General features: G+C 41.4%; 1 protein-coding gene and 1 pseudogene across 2 annotated transcripts in view; both read right to left on the reverse strand.

Annotated features, from left to right (window-relative positions):
* stat5a (signal transducer and activator of transcription 5a) overlaps window positions 1–14,936 on the reverse strand; it is a 71,933-nt gene extending 56,997 nt beyond the window's left edge. Inside the window, exon 1 of one of the 2 annotated variants that reach the window (XM_033645017.2) lies at window positions 14,785–14,936. The gene's annotated coding sequence lies outside the window, so the exon portion shown is untranslated. The remainder of the gene's footprint in view (window positions 1–14,784) is intronic. The other variant, XM_033645018.2, reaches the window with a different exon arrangement.
* A 4,618-nt stretch (window positions 14,937–19,554) lies between these two features.
* Window positions 19,555–20,209, reverse strand: LOC144458676 (interleukin-1 receptor-associated kinase 4 pseudogene; annotated as a pseudogene).
* Window positions 20,210–22,557: the final 2,348 nt, after the last annotated feature.

The raw sequence follows: 22,557 nt of genomic DNA on the forward strand, positions 1-22,557 counted from the left end.
GACTGAGCTTGTGACGCTTGTTTGACAAGAGTAGCATACTCAGTGTAGGCTCTGAGGAGAGCCATGCCACATCAACATAACAGAGATGTATACAGTATCCAGACGCCTCAGCATTTCCAGCCATTACTTAATATCTTCCCTGCTATCAACAAATCATTGTGGAAGGCCACAGAATATCTTCCCCCACATCCCTCAGATTCAAAAAGCCTGTGTCAACTTAATGACCAATGGCGATCCACCGTCAGATAAGTGGAGTTCACAACCAAATGTCACCACCAGGTCGGAGCTGGATTTGGCATTTTGGGACAAAAAATGCTCACAGTCCTCTGTGGTTGTTTCTGAGTTGCCAGAGCACTCACCTCTGGATGCAGAAATGTTTCAATACACCTGCTGCCTTGTTGACAGTCTGAAGCAGTACTCAGTCATCCTTGAGGGACATGATACAGCTCAGACATGAACCAGCTATCACCTCAGTCAGTCCTGTGGTTTTATGGGACCCCCTGTCTCAGGTGAAAGTGCAAGACCCCACATGCCAATCCAGTCATGCAGGAGAGAGCAGTGTTAAGTCAACAGCTTAGAAGGTCTATCAGTCAATCATATGTTTCTTGTGTGTCCTTTAAATAGCCACACCCTGAATAACATATTATTACTTGCACCAAGGAGGCCATGTATTCAGCTCGGTTAGTGCGTTTTTCAGTCTGTTTGTCAACAGGATAACGAAAAAAAAACTGGCCTGATTTTCAAGAAACTTGGTGGAAGGGTGGAACACGGGGCAAGCAAGAGAAATTTTAGGGCAGATCCAAAATTATGGCTGATACATGAATTATTTTTCACTTTGCAACACGACATTCATGTTCTGAGCCAGGATTGTGCATAGCACTCACCTCGAATGTCACAAGCTAACATGGACATGGCTGAGCCAAAATTGTGGCGGCTAGCAGTGCAGTGCTAACAACAGCAAGAGTGCTGAAAGAGCTGACAGCATCAATGGGGTTTGCTCACAGTCACCGAGGTGGCCTGGGGTTAACTAGAGGGACATTATGCTTCTGCAATGAGGCTGTCCTACCACTGTGGGTCAGGGTGTCGATATCAGTGGGGTTGGTTACTGTTCACATTTGAACTGATACTGGTACTGGGCCCTCAAATTTGGTGGTGGTAACCAAGAGAAGCTTTTTTAGGTACTTAGGTAATAACAAAAATGTAATTTTTGAACAAGGTGCAGTCAACAAATGATTCTGCTCCTCTGCTTTTTTCTAATCACACATAGAGCTAAGTCTCTGTCTGTCTGTCTGTCTGCTTGCATGTGAGTGTGTCTGCTCGCCCTTCTTGCGCTCTGTTTAGACAGACCTGACAAATATATGTCAAATCTGTAATTTTAGAAACACAATCACAAACAGCCATGATGGGCTACTTCTTAAACAAAACACAAAAATACAATAGACAGAGCTGCTTGGCCAGTTCCCAGCTTCTGTGAACTTTCAAGGTCTTCTGCCTTCTTCCTAAATGAGCCGTGGAGCTCCATAGTGTCCCCAACAAAACGTCCCTAAGCCAGGAAGCCGCCTCCCGAACTCTGTGGCCAGCTTCCTGAAGAACTGCTTATGCCTCCTGTCTGAACCCTGCGTTTTCATCCAGGTGTGCTCTTAGGTAGCAAAGTTTAGCACCATTTAATTTAATGTGAATCAGTACTTGGTAGTACTGACATAATTCTGTTGGTGCCCTGAAAAATAGGAAGTTCGATACCAAAACCTCATTATCAGCAATGCTAACAATGGCAACAGTGTTAACAGAGCTAACAGTGTGATCATACGGCAGCGCTCATACCATCCAGAATCAGCACTGCCATATTAGTACTGCTCTCCCTTGCACTCCCAGGGCAAACAGTGCACAGTGAAGAGTGATGACGATTAGCTAGTCAGTGGGGACATAAATTATAGTAGTTTGCTGCTAAATTAATGTTCTGAATGTTCATACTGCACCTACAGTATTATGAGATTGGGTATTTGGCCTTGACAGAGGTCTGCACCACTCTCTGAGTGCCCTCCTACTTGCTTCCCCATTTTCCTTTTCTTTTTTTTTTCTTTTTTTTTGCTCAGTGGCCCACACACAGTGTCCTCACAGACAGAAAACTCATCAACCAATAATCCCCATGTTTTACCGTTACACTTACCCTCTGCTAGTGCTGAATGTAATGGAGTTGCTTATGACAGGAGAACAATCAGAGAAATGAGACAGTGCTCTCACTCTGCTACATTAAACACGGAAAACAAAGGCATCAGCCTTATGGTGCTGTATGCATGGTAGCGTCTGGGTGATTATGGTAGTGGCACAGGGATAATCTGGATAAGCTGAGCATGGACACTGAAGTAACACAGAGTGCCACAGCCACCCCCCTCTCACCCTCATTCCCCTGCTTTCCCAGCATGAGATGATTTCCTGATTCATTGCGTATTCATGTGAAATCTATGCATTGCTACAGCAATTCGAGGCCAGATAGTGCATAATGAGTAGTGCGTCCTCAGTGCACCCTTCCTGAATGCATGTATGGTAACCAATAACAGTCATGCACACTCAATTCAAAATCTGTGAATGCAGGTAATGTAATATAAACTCATAGAGGAGGAATAGGAAAGAATAGAAAGGAGGGGATTTAATCAACTGTACCAAGGAGATAGGAGTGGGAATGTATTTAAAGGAAAACATATATTGAGGGGAATAAAGGTACCTTGCATTGCAAATACAGCTTTATTCATCTTCCTGGTATTGTCCTAAATGCCTATTCACTCAAGATGAAGGCCATTTCTTCTAAATAGGTTAACTCTCTTGCTAGCTTTCACATTTGTGCTTTTCAGAGGACTTGGTATTTTAGTTTGGATATTGACCAATATAATTAAATACATGTTTCACAGTTCAAAGTCTTTTCTGCATGTAAATAAAAAAATGGAACATAGAAGAGAAAAATTCAAACCCTCCTGTACTAGGCTATCTATTGATTTACAATTCTGTACACATGCTGCCTCATGACTCCATTGTCTGTAAAACAAAGAGCAGGGATAGGACATCTTGTGAGAATGGAAAATGTGTTTAGTAAGCTTTGATGGTCATGCCACACACCATAATGAGCCATGGTAAACAATGTATTTCCACAACCCCCACGCCTCAAAGGGGTCACAGGGGACAGTGAAGACAACAACAGATGGGATCTAGTAGTCAAAGATGTTGAGCAGGTTGGAATACCTGATGTTTCTAGAAAAACATTTTTCTAGGCCTAGAAAACATAGCTTTTTTTTAATGCATTTTGACCTTCGTCCACACCAGACTGCATTTCAAGCCACAGAAAAAACTCCTTCAAGGCTGAAACTTTTTTGGAGTCTCAGTTTTTTGGAGTTTTCAGTGTAGATGGTGGACAGGGAAAACAGTGTTTTTGGCTTGTGACGTCAGAGTGTGCACCGTTATCTCTTTTGTCAGGCATCACAAATAACATTTTGGAGGTGACCAAAATAGTGCTGGCTCTATCCTTGCTTACAAGACTTTTTACATTCACTTCCATACACTTCCATTTCATTACGGAACAGAGGCATCAGAATGTGCTTCATGCAGCCTTTTGGTTAGGCTTCTGGTTCACTTCTTGAAATTTCATTGTATAAGACAATATTTGTGTGCTACAACCACCCCACCCTTATCAGCACATTTGCTATGTTCCGCAAGCTCTCTTAACTTTTTTAACAATATATAATAGGGCTGCAACTAACGATTATTTTCATTGTTGACTAATCTGTCGATTATTTCTTCGATTAGTCGACTAATCATTTTATCAAAAAATGTGTTAAAATGTTAAAAACTGTCAGTCTGTCTCTCCCAAACCCCCAAAATTAAGTCATCTAATGTCTTGTTTCATACTCACGCCAAAGGGTTACAGTTCACCATCATGGGAGAGTGTGTAAAGCTGCCAATATCTGAATGAAAGAAGCTGCAATAAGAGTATTGTAGGGTACTTTTACTGTACTTTTTTATGAAAAATGACTCAAACTCATTAACTCATGAGTCGACTACTAAAATAGTCAACGATTATTTTAATAGTCGATTAGTCATCGATTAGTCGACTTATCGTTGCAGCCATAATATATAATCAGAAAATGTCAAGAAAGTTAATATTCTTACACCAGTTTTCAGAGGAATAAAAATACAACCATACACCTTCAAGTTTCTTTCTTTCTTTGTTAACTCTCTGTAAAACACACCTCATTCAAACGAAACAGAAACCAAATAAAACACACCAAAACCATGTTGGTTAGTCTTGTAAGTCACCTAGTTAGTTAGTCGACTGTTCCAACAATCACCAGCTCTGGTTTTGTCGAAACAAAGCATTAACTCACCCAGTTAGATTTGAAAATATGTTGTTTTTCCTGCGAAGTCTCTGTCATCGCTGGCCGACTGTTTGCAGTCCTGTAACGTTATTCCCAGTCCCCATGTCTGTCAGCTCAGCTGCCTGTGCCACCAGTAGAGACTGACCTCTTGTGGTGCATGATGTGCAATGCATAATACATCCTCGATATAACATCTCTGTATAAGTTTATTAGAAAGATAGGCGTCTATATTTTTGATGGTATTGAAAATCATCGTCAGGATTGCTAAATACCCTGGTATAGCATAATAGAGTGAAACCACCTGACTGAGCCTACTTCAGGTAATAGCTTTTTTTTCCAGGCTTCTGATTGGCCACCATCTTCTTCTTTGCATGGCTTTAGGGTCAGGGTTAGAGTTATATCGCCAACTGTTAGTTTGGCATACTCTTGACAGTGCAGCGATTGTGTTTTTGCATTTTCATTTGGACAGAATTTTATTTATAGTTAATAGTTCAATAGCTTTTGTGTGGAGAGGATTTTTTTGAAAACGAAGAAGAGAAAAACTCTGTTTTTGAAAACCTGTGTATGTGTGGAGTAGGCATAAATGTATAGGTGAAGACTCATGTAAGTCATGAACACGAGGCTGAGCATCTTTATGTATAGTTGCACTTTGACCTCGTGATAGACCACTAAGTATGTTACTGTAGAGACTGAAACTTGACACTAAACCAACACATGCACACATATGCACTCAGACCCATATACCACATGCATAAGTGCACAAAACAAAAAAGGGAATGTGAATTTTTGTTATATTAACCACTGTTATCATCAAGACCACATACCATCTACAACACACTGAATCTGGATTGTTTAAATAATATTATTTATTACTTATTTAATCTTACATGGAGAAAATAATTGTTTTTTTGTGGGAGTTGCAGGGTGGCTGGAGATGTCGTGCACAGCTCATCTGAGAGCCTTGTTAGCCAGACGCTGCTATGGGTACAGACAAGCTCACAGAATCAATACGGGAGAACAGCTCCACAAATCCAAACACTGACTTTGCATTAAATTGCACCAGTGCCTCCACAAGCAAGGCAGAGGTGGATGGAGAGCGCTTACTACGCTACAGTGCTGGTTTATAAAAGAGCTTTACAGTTACATGTGCAAAAAAAAGGCAGAAAATGCAGCAAAAGCCACACACACTTCTAAGATAACAATACAGGGAGAAGGAAGGGAAGTCAGCATTGTTGTTCCACCATTCAGCTCCATTTATGCTCTAATCCAGCACACTTTAATCCAAAGTACATAACCGCAGAAACCGCATATAAATGAGACATAAGCATCAATGATTGATGAATCTTTCTTTCCCTTGTATACCATAATAATTTTTTAATCAAATGCTCCTTACAGTAATCTCACACAGATGTTAGCTCTTTCCGCAGACACAAGAAAGCATCCATGACCTAAATCTAGTCGAACAAAACACATGCATACATGCCATACACACACACACATTCATTCAAACAAGGATCATGAATAATGGCAGCGCAAACAACTGAGCTAAATTGTTTATCCTGTCCCTCCTGTGTGTATACATGTGCTACTTGTGTGTTGCCAGTGTAAAATCATTTAGTGACATTATGTTATTTACGAACAGCATGCTTTGTTTATAGATACTCAACCTGTTTTTATTCACTGTCTTTCTTTGCTAACATAGGTGTTTATTTGTCTATGAACGATCCATTGGTTTCCCAATCTGTCTCGTTTGCTGTAAGCCTGTAATAGGCTTGACCATAGCGGTGACAGCAACAGTAGCAGCAGCAGCTACATCTCATCCTGCTCAATTAAGACACAAGTGTCTCTGTGCAGAGCCTACAACAGCAAAACTGTTATTAGCTGTAATATTGTGCAAAGAAACAAGTGCTGTTTCTGGGGGAAAACAATCTTAAAGCTTCACTTTGTCTTTCTAATTTTAGGTAACAATAAATATGGCATATTAATCATGACTTGTTTGTGGCCTTATATGACCCTGACCATTTGTTTTAAATCACCATGATGAGGCCTGCATCATCTCCATCTTCTTCCTCTGGAACCTCACAATCAACCTATCCTCCAAATGCTGCAGTGAAATCCAGACAAAATAAGGTTGTATTTGAAGAAGTTAGAACCTGATCAATACATCAACACAGCTGGGATATTTTTGGCTGATTTTAGCTTATCACTAATGTATCAGCCTTGGTGTATATGCCAGCCAATTATCAACAAGAAACTGCAGTACTGAGATGCCAAAGATATGTTTGAGGTGATATGGAAACAGTGTCACCATTGTAAACCAGAAAGGATTGGCTGCCGTTTATCTGCTCTTCTGATCTGATAACCCATTTGCCTGATTCTAAATGCCTGTCTGTTGAAGACGGAGTCTGGACACTGACCTACTGAACTGCCTTAACCCCACCTGCTGAGTCTTGAAGACTATGTTTTGGGTCTGTTACCTAAACTGTTATAGAAACTGGCCAGTGATGAGCTGAGTTGTAGCTCATAGCAAAAGTGTGCTCAACTAGAATTACTGCCTCACAGTTGTACACCATTGCCAACCAGTCAAGTTGCGGCATACATCCACGTCTGTTCAACTCATATGTAGCCATAACGGTACACAATGCTTTACATATGTTATGATATCACAGTGAAGTTGACTTTTGACCTTATGGGTATGAAATATCACCACTTCATCATTATATCCTATTAGACGTTTGTGTGAACTTTTGTCATAATTAGTGTATGAATACTTGATTTATGGCCAAAAATGTGTCTTGTGGAGTCACAGTGACCTCTGAAGACTAAAATCAGTTCATCCTTGGGTCCAAGCGGACGTTTGTGCCAGATGTATTGAAATTTTCTCCAGGCATTTCTGAAATATTGTGAATGGGATGGACAGATACACAAACGGACGGACCCGAAAACATAATGCCTTCGGCCACAGCTGTCGCCAGCACAGAGGTATAAGAGAAATGACAAAAAAAGTGAGAAAAGCAGCATAGTGAGAACTGGCATTTTTGACATCTTCCTCTTTTCCTGTGGTGACAATGTGGTTACTTCAGCCTCGGGATACACTGCCAATCAGGATGGACCCCCTCATTAAAGTGACAAGTGTTGAGGCGTGAAAATAAACATGTGAGGATGAGAAGGGCAGGATACAGCTACACTTTTTCCTCCTAAAATGGACTCAGCAAAAATATTTTCATCAACTACAACTAACTTGAAGATTTGAACAGATGGAGAATTAATCATTGAGTTCCTTTGTCTCCCTGCTGCTGTTTCTGTACCAGGACACAATGTGTCAGCCAGTTAATGCTTGGGTCAGTCTCAGCATCAACCAAAACCAGCCTTTTCAAACAAAATCTGAGAGACCCTGTCTATGTGTGTAACATGCACACCAGCAGTGCAGTGCAAAACACAAAGATGCATCGACCATTATTTGCTTTTGAGTTTAAGTATTGGTTCACACCCTCAAAAACATGTTCAGAAGAGGCTTTTTGTGTTCTGGCTGCTTCCTTTACACTTGTGGTGCCAGTTGCAGTTACATCAGCCTCAGGCTCTCTCAGGGTTGGCCACCTCATTTATAGGAATACTTCAACCACACAATGATCATTTGTATATTAATTAGTCACACTGTGTTACCTTGAAATTAAGAAAACTATTTTAGCTCAAATGACCTGAAATAATCTGCACAAGATCTGAAAGGTGGACTATCTTGGCAGAGTTTGTGAGGTCTGAAAAATTAATAGCTAATCGCAGCAATATAAAACCAAATAGTTTGCACTGTGCACTTCATAACAGACGGTAATGTCTTTGCTTAAAATAACAGCACCCCAAACTTCTGGTATTGTTAGGGAATTTGGAGTGTTGTTATGCCAAGCACTGTTGGAATTAACAGTATCACCTTCCTTAATCCATTTCAAGAGCTTAGAATGGTTCAGAGGGTGCATTTAAGGACATGTGAATTGTTTTTTTTTTTTCGTCTCTAGAGATTTTGCTGTACTCAAAAGCTTTTTTAATAGCTGTGAAATTTACTGTGAGGTCCTATAAGACACTTCAAACTTGGTTAATTTCAGCCTCAGTGATACTGTAGATGCCCCTCTTTTACTTGACACATACTGTCAAATGGCAGCGCGCTTAATACAGCTTCCTGGTCACTTCATGGGTGTTAAACTACACTGCCTTCAGAAGTAGGCCAGCAGGTCAGGCTATATAAGGTTGCGACCCACTGCGTGAATAGCACGGCTGTGAAAAGAGAAAATAAACTGCAAACACTCTACAAACAGAATTTTAGTAAAACATACTTTGATGCTGCACACAGAGAGGTAACACTAGACCTGAAGTATAAATATGAAAAGGATTTGCACATAATCCGGTGTCTACAGGCACATTTTTATCCAACACCACTGTCAGAATGTAAAGTTGTTCTTTCCATTTAGCATGGGCGACTTACTTTGACTGTCTGCTCTTTTACTATGAAACAGACCTTCTTTCCCTTTTTTTCAGATTTAAGTCTTCACATGATACACTTCCCTTTAGGGCAAAGATAAGGCAATTTGTTCACATAATTCATGCATGAGAGATACAGCATGACTCAGGGCCCAAAGGCATTCATAAAACACAAAAGATATTGTACAGTGTAACTTTCCAAAACCACAGTGGAAAAATGTCAGAGATCAATGACTCGACAAACGATAAATCCAAGATTCTACAGAAAACCATCTCTTAAACTCCCATTTAATGAAAACATTTAACTCAGACAAATGTGCAGCAAATGCCTGAAAAGATTTTGCATTATAATGACATTCATATTTCACAGTCTCAGGGCACATGTGAGCTGTTAGTCACTGCGCTGGTCTTGCAGTGATTCTGGGGTTTTTGAAGGAAAAACACTTTTCTTTTCTTTTCTCATTCACCTTTCCAAACAGCTCTTGCAGAGTCCAAAGAAAAAGGGCAATTTTCCAGTAGCTCACAAGCTGGCTTTCGTTAACCTCCGAGCTACCAACCCTCAGCTGGGTGTGTGTCACTACTGAAGCGTAACGACTTGGATCAGGTCACAGGATGAGAGGTTTTGTTTCAGACTTGCAACATAATGCAGTTTGCAGTCATCTAAATAAAGAAGAGAGCATCTGGATGCAGATTTTGGATCAACAAGATAGAGACGTGCAGATTGTTCCTGTTACTGAACTGTTGTCATCATTTGTCATCATCGTGCATGCTTCTGCTCAATGCAAAGTGGCCTCTAGGCAAAAGGTGGATCACTGAACGAGGCTACCCGGCACATACCCAAAGACCCAAAGTCTCAGGGGCCCCTGTGACCTTCACCTGCAAAATGTCATTCAAATTAACACATACTGACCAGGAAGAGACTCAAATCAACCACAAGAAGACACAAAACAACCATGATGAGATCCAAAACTACCACAAAGTCTGTGTGTCTTGCTCCTATGTAGAAGTGAAGGGGGTCTTTGCATATCTGTGCCCAGGGGCCCATTGTCTCACTATCCACCCATGCTCTAGGCATGAAAGAAAGTGTGGTATTGAGAGCCTCACGGGCCAGGCCAGCAAGTTGCAACAGCATTTTGCTCCTGTGTGTTTAGGCTTGCAGAGGGGGAGTGTGCAAAGACGAGAAAATGATTAATCCAGAATACATATATCCATTCTCGGTCTTCTGTGGGATGAACCCTGTCTGACATCTCCTTACACAATTCGTGGGAATTCAAGCGTATACTCTCTATTCCTGATTTGTGACTTCCTTCATATGGCCAACTTGCCTTTGAGAGTTCTGGCTATTCTCGTTGTGTCACTGAGATAATAACCCAAGGCCTTATCATGCTTCTCAGCATTTACTGTCATCCTCCTCCCACTTACTCGCACTGAAAGGAGGAATTCAATGAAGGTCAGACAAAGAAAGATAGCGGGAGAATAAAGGATAATGGAAAAGTAAGAGTCACAGAGAGAAACTGCTGATAACACCATACAGAAGTAACTAGCTGATGGCAATCAAATTTGAGTCTTGTGTGGAGCAGGCAGTGATCATGGGACAGGCGTACACGCTGCCGATGCCAACAATCAGCAACGCTATTCGACAGATGGATCAGAGCGCTCCTGGTCTAGACCAGGCTAAAAGCTCATGGTCACGTGACAAGTGGATTAGCGTTAGCCCAACTGAAAGGGGGAGGAGGTTGTCACCACATGCTTCCTGATCACTTCCCTCTGAATGTGTTTCCCTTTCTGTTTCACTCTGTGTCTACCCTCGTCCACCTCTTTGTCTTTCATTGAATATGTTACATTATCCACAAGGTTGGATCACAAGTAGAGGACATTCTTGGTCTTGTACCTGTTATCGTCCATCAGTCCATCCTTTCCTCCTTTGTTCAGAGGCCCCATGCTAAGCACATTCATTAGGGTGCAAGTGATTCTGACACCTTTGACTTTTGGCTCAGATGAAAACCACTGCTCTAATCGGCACACTTCCAGCTACCCATGATGTCAATGCTGAAGAACATGTCTCCTGCGGTATCCTTCCCAGCTAGCCCCCTCCACCCAACCCCTACTTACAGTACTCATCAGCCTTCCCAGGCTTGCAGAACCCTACACTTGTCCGCCAGCAGGGAGTGAAAAAGTGAGAGGCACAGACAGGCTTAAGGACATGCCATGCACTGAGCACATGTCACAGTGGGCTTGTGGGATAAAACATTGGGTTCCCCTGTCTCCCCCGCTGCTCCTCCAGCATCTGGGTCTTTCTGTCAGGGACACAGTGTGCCAGCCAATTCATGCCTGACCAGCATGCAATGTTCCCACGCAAACCCAAAACACCCTGGTTTTCACAGAAACCTGGGAAAACCCTGCCTTCCTGTGCAACATGCAACGCAGTGACAGAGGGAGCATGCGGGGTGAAGTGAAGCCTGCCAACGGGGTTATATGCTAAAAGGCACTGACCGTTATTTCCTGTAGATTACAGCTTGACTGAAATGTTTTATTGATTGAGAGAGCAGACATGCAGAAATGAGCAAAAGGGACAATAAAATGAGAACTGACAAGGAAGAGGAGTCTTGAGTCATACACCAAGAAGCTGAAAAATCAGCCCATGAAATGTCAAAAGGTAATAAATTTCCAAAGATATAAAACAGAAAAATGCAGCAACCATAGATGACAAAATGATGAATTAACTATCAAAAGAGCTGTTGATGTTGAATTAATTGCATAATTTCAGCACAATTAAAAACACATCCCGGGGCCAAACAGGAGGGTGTCAGTAAACTAACCATTCCTACCACTGCGCTAAGGGGGAAGGACTTGGAAAGTAGTCACAGGGCTCTTCCAAAGTTTTCACACAGCAACACTGAATGGGGGATGTTATCACAGTGGGCAGAGGGCGTGATCACAACCAGTGATTCTCAATTACCAGGAGCCACAGGGGACAAAGTCAATGCCAAGGAAAATCCAAAATCTTATCGGTACAACAAAATGACAAAGGCTGCATATCAGGAAGGTACAGGTAATCTGCACACAAACACACAAGGACACATACACACAGCACACAGAGATATCAAAGCATCAGTGACATTTTAGTTCTGCTTGTAAGTAAACACCAAGGTCTAGACTGAGGAGTCACACATTACCACTTTGACAGTCAGCTTTGTATATTGACCTTCATGAATTATTTATGCCTTTTCAGACCACATATCAACAAACAAATGCATCACTTGTTTCACAGTAATGCTCAGTTAGCACTGTTAAAATGAACAGCACACAGACCCAATCGGAACGACCAAACTTACTGTTTACCTCTTTTCAAATTAAGAATTCAGCTTATGTGAGAACATGACAATGGACATATGAGCAAAGCTAGCATTTACAGTAGCTTCAGTTTCTCCAGAGAAGGTCATTTCTCCTTCCTCTCAAGCTTTATTCAAAAGACTTCAGTATGATGTAGGGCTGGGCTTTATATCAATATCACGTCACGAGACTAGATATCATCTTAGATTTTGGGATATTCCAATGTTAAAGGCGCTGTATGTAAGAATGTGGCCAAAATGGTTACTGCACTCAAATTCAAAATACTGCCGCGAGTCGTGTCCGCCCCCCCTCCCCTACAGATTCGAGGTTGCTGGACAGCGGCGCGCTGGAGACTGATTTGTTTGCCCACGGGCGGCTGCCGTGGCAGGGCCGCGTCGCCGCGGTTTTCCAGCGGACCGTTCAAGCAAGTCCGGCTTCTCTGCTGCTAACATTGCTGCCGGGATACAGCTGAGGAGGAGCCAGCTGCTAATGCTATGTACCGGGACACTGCTAACGCTGCTGCCGGGATACAGCTGAGGAGGAGCCGGCTGCTAATGCTATGTACCGGGACACTGCTAATGCTGCTTGCCGTGCTGCTGTAGCTCAGTCGTAACTGTAACTGATGCTGAGACTCTACTGACTGTGCGACTGGTAGACGGTGGTGGGTGGCGCAACAGGCCAAAACACAAATTCAAAACATAAACATGATTTGCGGCCTGTAAAAATTTTTTTAAAATGCAAATATTCTGGCTGTGCTATTGTTGTCGGTGAGATCAGTATGTTATATGAACATTATTCCTTATTCTCTGTGACATATTAGGAGGATTTTATGACTATTTGCTTTATATTTCTTACATATAGCTCCTTTAAGTGTTGTCTTTTCCTGGTTTTAAAGGCTGCATTACAGTAAAGCAATGTCATTTTCTGAACTCACAAGACTCTTTTAGCTGTTGCATTATTTTCCTTTACGCACTTAGTCATTACATCCACATTACTGATGATTATTTATGAGAAATCCAATTGTGTATATATTTTGTAAAAGCACCAAAAATTAATGCTACAATGTCAAAAATATCATGATGTTTTGATTTTCTCCATATTGGCCGGTTCTAGTGTAAAGACTTACAGCAGGGATACTCAACTTGCTTTGTTCGACTGCTACTATTGCAAAATGACAGAAGGCCAGGGGCCAGTCACAGCTGCCCTGCATGGTTCAGATGAACGCAGGGGCATTTCTAGGATTTGAAGATATCCAAGGCTTAGCTCAGACTTCTCTCGGGGGTCCAGGAATCCTCCCCTGGCACTTTTTATTTGATAAACAAGCTCTATTTTGATGCTTTCTATAAAAACCTGGAACCTTACTTACATTAAATGTACTTTTTGTATTGTGAATTACAAAATGTGTAGGAGGGCCACTTGGGACCCTATTGTGGGCCAGTTGAGTATCTGTCTGTGTGGAGCTTAAACAGAGAGATTATAGTGAACCTTTTGTGATTTGTAGGGGAAATCTAATTGCCATAGGGACTGCAGCATTATTTATGATAGTCAGTGCTGAATGGCTTTATTGTACTTAAGGTTTGCGTTTAGTTTGTAAAACGTCGTTCCAGTGTTCTAATATTCATGATCTTTTCCTAAAGAATCTGCATAGCATCCACTTGAAATCTTTAACTTCAATAAAACTAAATGTTTACTACAGAAGTTGAAGAAGTGTCAACAGTAAAATGCAGCTATTGAGCAGCAGCCTATTTATGTTACAGCTGGTGGCAAAATTAATAATCTGCTGTAGTTAAAGCTATAATAATGCATCAGTTGTATGATGATTTTGTGTCATTCTGTTGTCTTTAACTGTGAGTAACTACAGCACTCAGACAAATTGTCATGGAGTTCAGAGTAACAACATTTCTCTCTCTGAGACGTGAAGTAAAAGCAATTCCACCAAATGAAAATCCTCAATTAAAGAAGCTCAGAAGTGCACTTGAATAAAGCGGGATGTAAGAGCAGAGTGCCAGTGCCACAGTGACAGAACAAAGGCTCTCAGTGAGGCTGTCAAACTTCTGAAGCATGCCCATTACACCATTATTAGACTCATGCGGGCTGTATAACGCTCATTACAGCCGCAGGTTATCATTATGGTCCTATCTCACCTCAGATGACACTTAATGCCTCATGTAAGTTACATTAGAGTCTTAAGGGGAAAGCTATAGAACAACTTATGTATTTACAAACGATACTGCTATGACAGTGAGACAGCCCTCCTGTTAGAGCAGTGCGGTGACAGTAAACTCATTACCGTCGGTCCGTTCAGATTAAACATGAAATCAAACATAACAGGGAGCTGCCTGTTGAATCGGCAGCGCTAACAAAACCACAGAGAGGAAAAAAAGTAAAGCAGAAATTCAACAGAAATGTTGCCACATGCATCCAGACACACACGCGCGCGCGCGCGAGCGAACACACACACACACACACACACACACGGAGCAGCGCTGCCGCACGCAGTTTGTTTACAAAGCGCTGTCAGAATATTGTTTCGCAACAGGGACAGTCAGTGGGACGAGACGAGGACGTCCACACTTGAGACAAAACACCTTCTCAAAGACATTTAACACTCACTCACCGCGGCGGAGACACTCTCTGTCCTTTCTCATAAAATGCGGGGACGAGGCTGCAGCGACGAGGGCGACATACAACAGGAGTCTCTCAGTCAGTCAGTCAGTCAGTCAGTGAGCCGTGTAGTTTCCAACAGTTCGCCTCTCAGTTCACTGCTCCCTCTGTGTGTGTGTGTGTGTTAGTGTGTGTGTGTGTCTCTCTCTCTCTCTCTCTCTCTCTCTCTGACAAACCGCCCACTTCCGGTGGCTCTTCAATGTCTCTGACTGGGAAACAGTTTCTGTTGATTTCTGTCCTGCTGATGATGATTGATTTGAGGCTGGAGCTGAATTCAGTCTGAAGGAGTAGAAAATAATAATAGACACAATCTATCATCATTTGTTGCTATCTGCTCAAAAGTCATGCAATATAATATATGATTTTACATTATTTATCTGATTTTTATTCCATCTTATTTTCTATGATATGCCGATATAATTTATTTTTTTTCTTTTAATTAATTTTAATTTTAATTAATTTTGTGCACAATAGCCTAAAAATACAAACTACTGCTATTCACAGATAAATTCATTAAAAAGCAATAATAATGATTTGTTATCTGCTTAAACACCATGCAATATAATATATAATTTTATATCTGATTTTTATGTTGTTGACATGCCCATAGAAATACAATAGCCTATATGAATGTCATTTTTTCTATATGTATGCCTAATGCAATCTGCACAATGTTTTTTTTTTTAATTTTGTGCACAATAATAGCCTTCAAATTACAAACTATTAGTGTTCACAGATAAATTCATAAAAAACAATAATTATCATTATTGTTAATATCTACTCAAACACCATGCAATACATAATTTTATATTATTTATCTGATTTTTATTCTACTAATGTGCACATGTGGTATGCCCATAGAAATACAGTACAATATATTTATCTATCTATGTCTATTTATTTCTCTGGGTATGCCTAATGTAATCTGCACAATGTTTAAATTTTTCAAAAAAAAATCATTTTGTGCACATTAGTCTAAAAACCTACTGACATTCACAGTTAAATTCATTTAAAAAAAAAAAAAAAACAGGCTGACGAGGAGGTAATAGTAGACACTATACATCTATCATCATTTGTTGTTGTACTTTATACTATACACATTTGGTATGCCCATAGACACACAGATACATTCATAAAATGACTTAAAAAAAAAAAAATAATAATAATAGAGAGAGAGGTCGTTGCTGCCTTGTTGCTGCGGGCCATTAAGCTCGGACTCACTTTCCTCTGACTCCCTGTGATCAAAGCTGGTCTCTGCTGCACATAGTTATGAGCAGACCGGTTGATCAGATTAAGTCTAATCTACTGTACTGTTCATCTCCCATCCGACTCAGTGCATTGCGCCCATGTGTGCCGCCCTCAGTCTGGAGAATGGCGACACCTTTTGGTGAAAAGTAGAATTACAAAAATGGAGAATATTTGTGTTTGTTTAATAGTTAGATTTCTCCACCATTTGTAGCTGCACATAAACTTCTTTTAGATAAATCAATTCAGCGGGAGAGAGAGATGAGGTGGCAGGGGCCAAAGATAAACTTGCAAAAGTTAATTACAATGTGCACCTGAGGCAAAACTCCAGTTTAAAAGAGAGCCACATATTACTGCCTGGAATACAATGAATCACAAAGAAAAGGGAAACAGCCTCCATGTAAATAAACACACATTGATTGTTAAAGAAAAGATGCATGTCAGTTCTGTTTTATTGTATCTTTGTTACCTTATTGATCCCACAGAGCTCCAAAGAGGGAACAAAATCTATACTTGGTCCCACCAGCAGTGCTTTGTGCAGTGATGGAAAAAAGTATTTTAATTCTTGCCATCAATAAAAGAACAAAACATAGCCTACAAGTCTGCAATCTGTATTTTGTTTAAAAAGTAGAGAAGTATTGGCAGTAAAACTGACTTAAGTATCCAAAGTTATACGCTAAGGCATGATCCTTTCATTTATTATTAATCTATGGTGTATTTGACTGCAACAGATACAGTCTGCATGCTGGACATACTGAAAACAGTGATCCCACGCAGCTGTCATATGTTTATGGCAGATGCTAAATAGCACCACCCATGCCTTGCAGGGCTTTTATGAAACAATAAAGCAGTAAAAAGCACGCACATCCACGACCAAAATTGTGCAGGTGCTGAGCTCAAAAATGTGGAAAGCTGAGCGGGTAGAGAAAAGGCTTGCACACTGCAGGGCTCCTCTTCAGTGCAATTTATTCACAGAATAAAATGACAACATTTTGAGCTGCCGCTCTTCATCAGGTCATACAGGACTATGGGAGACGCCATTTTTAAATGGGTAAATGGTCACATGATCAAAAACAGCTGATGCCACTTTTACATTAATTATACAAAGTGTCTTGGGTGACATAGTGTTCAGAGTATCCAAAACAGTTCACGTTTCAGAAGCAGATTGTTAATGCCCCCCCGCCCCCTTGCTGTGGAGGTTGAACATGTTCAATGTCCATGTAGGTAAGAGAAGCGACAGGGTCAGGTTTTGGATATATACTCTGAACACTATGTCACCCAAAGGCCTGAAGAATGTCACATTAGACCCTTTCTCTAAACTGTTCTAACTCTGCTGGTCTGCATGTATTTCTGTTTTTTGCTGTGTACTGCAGTTTTCTGAATCCAACAGTCGACCGATAAGTTTATTCCCTATTTTGAGCAAGATTATGGAGCGTGTGGTGTATGAACAAATTCAGCTATATTTTTCAATGAACAACTTATTTACTGATTTCCAGCATGCATACAGAGATAAATATTCGACAACCACTGCTCTGACTCAAATGGTAGATGATTGGTACAAGCAGATTGAACAGAAGAAAATTATTGGAGTTGTTTTTACTTGATTTCTCTGCAGCTTTTGATATCCTGGATCATGATTTATTATTGGAAAAATTGAAATATTATGGTTTTTCTTCTGCTGCTTTATTATGGATGAATAGTTACCTCAGTGAAAGAAAACAAATAGTTTATTTTAATGGAAGTCAATCAGATATTAAACATGTGAAACAGGGAGTGCCTCAAGGAAGTTGCCTTGGGCCTCTTCTGTACTCTATTTTTACAAACGACTTTCCTCTTGTATTAGAAAAAGCTCATATGTCAATGTATGCTGATGATTCAACCATTTATTTAGGAGAAACAACAATTGATGATTTAAATATAAATTTAAATCAGGAAATGAAATTGGTGTTGGATTGGATCAATAGTAATAAACTTGTCTTAAATGTGTCTAAAACGACTAGTATGGTGATTGGAACAAACCACTCTTTGCACTCAAGTTCAAATCTTGATCTTAATATAAACAATGTATTAATTAAACAGGTAGATGAAAGTAAATTGCTGGGAGTTATCACTGATAATAAATTATCATGGGACAAACAAATACAGAGAGTAGTGATGAAAATGGGTAACATTCTGTCTGTGATCAGACGATGCACAAAATACTTAACACAACAAACTGTCAAACAAATAATTCAAGCTTTATTTCTTTTAGATTATTGTTCTGTGGTTTGGTCCAATGCATCATCAGGTAATATCAGAAAACTGCAACCGGTTCAGAACAAAGCAGCATGTGTGGCTCTTTCTTGTGGGTTTTGGACAAATGTTACAAAGATGCATGAATGTCTATCTTGGCTTGATGTAAAGAATAGACTACTGTACTTGTTGATGGTTTATGGTTTTCATGAGAAATATTATCACAACAAAGACGCCATTTATGTTTTACAAGAAATTATCTTTTAGTTCAGAGACACATTATTCTACACATATTATTCTACGAGACATGCTGCTAGTGGCTGCTTTGCTTTGTATAAATCCAATTCGTCTGTGCAGCGTACGGTAATGTATAGGGCAATGAAAGAGTGGAATTCACTCCCCAACTATATTACAAAATTGAAAAATGTTGATAATTTCAAAGTCAAGCTTAGAGAATACTATTTATCAAGGAACTTTAGTAATTAACTTAATATTTGATGATTCAGTATGGAGCATGTATTGTACGTTTTTTGTTGTTGTTGTGTATTTGTGTATGTGTATCTGTCTTGTTATTGTTTTAGTGATGTTTACTGTATGTATATTTTGTATTGTTATGGGAAGAATCATGAAGACCCCAGGGAGAATAGCTGCTGCTATGCAAAAGCTAATGGGGATCTTAATAAAACAAACAAACAAACTCACACGAATACTTATACTGCTGTGCCCTGGCTGCTCATTGACGTGCATTTATTTCCTTTTATTGTAAGAGGCGCCTCTATTAGCATGTTTAATGATGTATGATGGTCCATCCTGATGTTTTTGTAGTCAGACTGCTTTTTTTTTTTTTTTTTCTTTATAATATTTTTTGGGCATTTTTTGCCTTTAATGGACAGGACAGGTAAGTGTGAAGGGGGGAGAGAGAGAAGGGGGGATGACATGCAGCAAAGGGCCACAGGCTGGATTTGAACCTGGGCCGCTGCAGCAACAGCCTTGTACATGGGGCGCTTGCTCTACCACTAAGCCACCGACACCCCCTACTCAGACTGCTTTAAGTGTGTTTATATTTTTACAATTGTGTACCATGTTGCATCTTCGTGGTATTTGTCTCTACTCACTAGGTGTATGTGTTGATATATAGTCGAGTGTGTATATCGCTATATGATGTTGTTGATGTTGTTTTCTACACTTTGTATAATTAATGTGGAAGTGGCATCAGCTGTTTTTGATCATGTGACCACTTACCTATTTAAAAATGGCGTCTCCCATTGTCCTGTATGACCCTGTACAGGAAACTGGAGAAACCTGGTTCACTGCTCTCCAGCAGAATCTGTGGTTGCAGATCAGGGCTGTCGGCTGGTGGCTGCGTCTCTGTCTCTCCCACCAGTCTAGTTGGAAGGGAGCTGTTTGGTTTTGCTGCTGGTGGTGAGGCCGGTCGTCGCACTGGTGTGACAGCTTCTTCAACAGGCAGCAGGACACTAGCAGCAGCCAATAACTTGTGACTCCTCAAAATGTCCACCAGTTCTCCCACTGTGCTGTTGGAGGTCCCCCAGTCAGCCAGCAGCTCCACTGTGGGACTTTTACCCTGTGCAACAACGCCTTCAAACCTCCTGACATGATGCTGGGAGTACCTCAGCTCCCCATTCGGCTTCCGTATGGACACTATAACATCCTTCCACCTGTCTTGAGGGTCCAGAAAGTCGGACAACTTGCAAAGTGAGCTATAACTGAGGCGGCGAATGTAAGTAGCGGAAGTTACTGAATTATTCATGATAAGACGAAAAACTGACACAAGTTGAGTTTGTGTTTTATCTGGCCGTTATACTGTCATGGCGTATCGACCTACAGCGCCATTACCGGTGTTTATCTCCGCCGTTGGGTGCACTCATGAAAGCAGGACGTTAGCAAAGTGGTATTTAGCTCACAGTGGAGTAAAATGTGTCTTGCCGATATTGAGCAACTTCCCCAAACGTAACACAGCAGGCCTGCCCCACTTCAAGTCTCCACCTTTAATGCGGAAATAGAAGCGGTGACAGTATAAACGGTACCGTTTGTACCGTGTGTGCCCTCCTCATGTCGGTAAGAGCCCATTTTGACTTTGGCCATCTGCAGGCTACTCCCACTACTACTTCTGGAATTCTGTAGCTCATACGCTTGATCACAGCATTCTCTTTGAGGACAATGTCATGACTCATGACTTGACATGACTTTAAACACATCAGGTGTACAGAGGGCCCTCACCTGTGACTGTTGCTGCTCTGAGAGGTGGTCAAGGCTGAGGGGAGAGGTTGATGGTAGAGGTAAGTACTGCTCCTCCACCTCCTCGTCTGCCACATTTCTAATGAAGAACACAGCTGGTTTTTCCTCCAGTCTTGGAATCCACTCTTTCAAAAGGTTGATATGGAGAACCCGGGTGGTGCGAACCTGATTTGGAGTGGAGATTTTATATGTGGTAGGGCCTAATTTATGAATTACCTCATAGGGTCCCTGCCACTTAGCCAAAAGTTTGCTCTCATCCGTGGGCAGCATCACCAACACTTTCTGGCCAGGCTGAAACTCCTTCTCCCGGGCAGCTCGATTATACCAGGTTTTCTGCTGCTGTTGAGAGGCGCCCATATGTTCTTGGGCCAATGTGGTCATTTTGTCCAACTTCTCCCTCATCTGGAGAACATAGAAAACAACATTCACAGGCTCTTTATTAGCTTTGTCCCCCTCCCAAATTTCCTTCAGCAGTGTTAGTGGTCCTCTTACCTCATGGCCAAAAAGCAGCTCAAATGGTGAAAAGCCTGTGGAGGCTTGTGGGACTTCTCTATAGGCAAAAAGGAGATAGGGAAGCCACTGATCCCAATCAGAGCCAGTTTCATTCACAAAATTGCGTAGCATTTGTTTCAACGTTTGATTAAACCTCTCTGTAAGTCCATCAGTTTGTGGATGGTAGGGTGTTGTCCTCAGACCTCTGATGCCTAGCAGCTGGTACACATCTTTCAATAATTTTGACATGAAGGTTGTACCCTGATCAGTTAGGATTTCCTGGGGGAAACCCACCCTTGAGAAGAACTGTATGAGGCAGAATGCAACAGCTTTGGCCTTAACTGATTTCAGGGGGAACACTTCTGGGTATTTGGTAGCATAATCCGTAACAACTAACATGAATCTGTTACCTGATTTGCTCCTCTCCACTGGGCCAACGATGTCCATGCCCAAGCGCTCAAAGGGGGTACTGATAACTGGCAGAGGCTGAAGGGGAACCTTGACAGGGAACTTTGCTGAAGTCTTCTGGCACTGTGGGCAACTTTTACAAAACATGGCAACATCCTTGCATAAACCAGGCCAGTAGAAACAACGTTTAATACGTGCTAAGGTCTTGTGTTTCCCCAGGTGGCCAGCCCAGGGGATAGAGTGGCCCAGGTCCAGAACAGTTTCTCTGACCTCTCGTGGAACCACAAGCTGTTTCACTGACCCTTGTTGTCTGTAAAGAATGTCATTATGTAAACAGTAGCCATCTTCATTCCGCCATTTGCTGTCTGTAGCTTTCTTGAGATACTCACACAGGCTCTCATCCTGGCGCTGCAGCTCAACAATATTACCAGGAATCTTGAAACCCAGAGATACCTCTGGTTGTGAAGGCACAGAAGAAGACACAATGGTATGCTGGAACTTCTCTCGCCTCCGCTGCCTGCGTGACTTGTGCTCCCTACAGGGATCTGCTTCAATCTCTGCGTTATAGAAGGGCAAAGTGCTCAAGGTTGGCTCCCTCTCCCCTGGCTGCTTTGCCTGGGCTCTAGTCAAAGCAACATTGCATTTTTTAGATTGTAACAGGTCTACAAGTACAGGCAGGTCATCACCCAGGATTACAGGGAATGGTAAATTGTCAATGACACCAACATTCAACAGGTAAGATTGCCCTTGCACTTTAATGAAGACATCAGCTGTAGGATATCGCTTTTCATCACCATGAACGCAGCAGATTGGTATGGTCTCCGTGTTGCAGATGGAAAGGTAAAACATACCCTCGTTGAACTAGGGTCTGTGTACTCCCAGTATCAAGCAGCGCTTTAAGTGTCTGTCCATTCACTTCAACAGATGTCTCTTTTAAGGATTGCTCTGCTTCAGCGGGTCTAAACCCCTCCCTGGGAACAAAGCACATCTGAGAGAGCTTCACTGGATTCTGTGGACACATTGGCTTGGTGTGGCCCTCCTGACCACACAAATAACAAACAACCGTCTTTCCAGAAGGTTTTGAGGCATTTTG

Source organism: Epinephelus lanceolatus, chromosome 18 (assembly GCF_041903045.1).
Source record: "Epinephelus lanceolatus isolate andai-2023 chromosome 18, ASM4190304v1, whole genome shotgun sequence".
NCBI lineage: Eukaryota > Metazoa > Chordata > Actinopteri > Perciformes > Serranidae > Epinephelus > Epinephelus lanceolatus.